Raw genomic sequence first — 1,067 nt, 5'->3', positions numbered from 1 at the left:
CTGAGTAACCTTTACCTACGATTTGATCAACTCACTAACCGTGCTATTCACGACATCCTCAGCATTGCGGATGCTCCAGAGTGAATCCATGTGCAGCTCCAGTGTCGCAATATGGCCTGCCAGGAGCTGCAGATGGATACACTTGCTGCACATGTAGTCATCAGGGACACTGGAAGCGTCCCTGACTTCCCACATAGCACAGGAGGAGCATGACTTGTGTCCGAGCTCTCCTGCTATGACTTAACCATTAGATTTACTTAATTTGGCAACAATTCCAAAGTTTCCTTGCTGCTAAGAACAAGAAGAAATCAAAGAAACAGAAAACTGCTCACCACTCAACCAGCCAATCACTTACCCTCTTGGCTGTGACGTCACCCTTTGATTACTTGTGACTTCTTTCTTACTTTTGACCCTGCACCAGCTGCAGCTCGCTGCTCGCTGCTCCTCCAGCCGCTGCTCCTCCGACGGCCGCCAATCCCCGGACTCTCGCTGGGTCATTATAGGCCGCTGCTCACACCTTCTCCGGTCACTGCTCCTCCGGCTTTTGGAAAAAAATAATTCAGTCAGGCAGAGTCTGCATGGATTTATGGAAGGGAAGTCATGATTGACAAATTTGCTGGAATTCTTAGAGGATGTAATGAACAGGGTGGATAAAGGGGAACCAGTGGATGTGGTGTGTTTGGACTTCCAGAAGGCATTTTGACAAGATGCCACATAAACGATTACTGCACAAGATAAAAGTTCCCGGGGTTGGGGATAATATATTAGCATGGATAGAGAATTGGCTAACTAACAGAAAACAGAGCGTCGGAATAAATGGTTCATTCTCTGGTTGGCAATCAGTAACTAGTGGGGTGCTGCAGGGATCAGTGCTGGGACCCCAACTATTTACAATCTATATTAACGACTTGGATGAAGTGATCGAGTGTAACGTAGCCAAGTTTGCTGATGATACAAAGATGGGAGTAAAAGCAATATGTGAGCAGGACACAAAAAATCTGAAAAATGACATAGCCAGGCTAAGTGAGTGGGGAAAAATTCGGCAGATGGTGTATAATGTTGGAAAG

This window comes from Pristiophorus japonicus, unplaced genomic scaffold, assembly GCF_044704955.1.
Source record: "Pristiophorus japonicus isolate sPriJap1 unplaced genomic scaffold, sPriJap1.hap1 HAP1_SCAFFOLD_219, whole genome shotgun sequence".
Lineage (NCBI taxonomy): Eukaryota > Metazoa > Chordata > Chondrichthyes > Pristiophoridae > Pristiophorus > Pristiophorus japonicus.
This window is presented reverse-complemented; position numbering follows the sequence as displayed.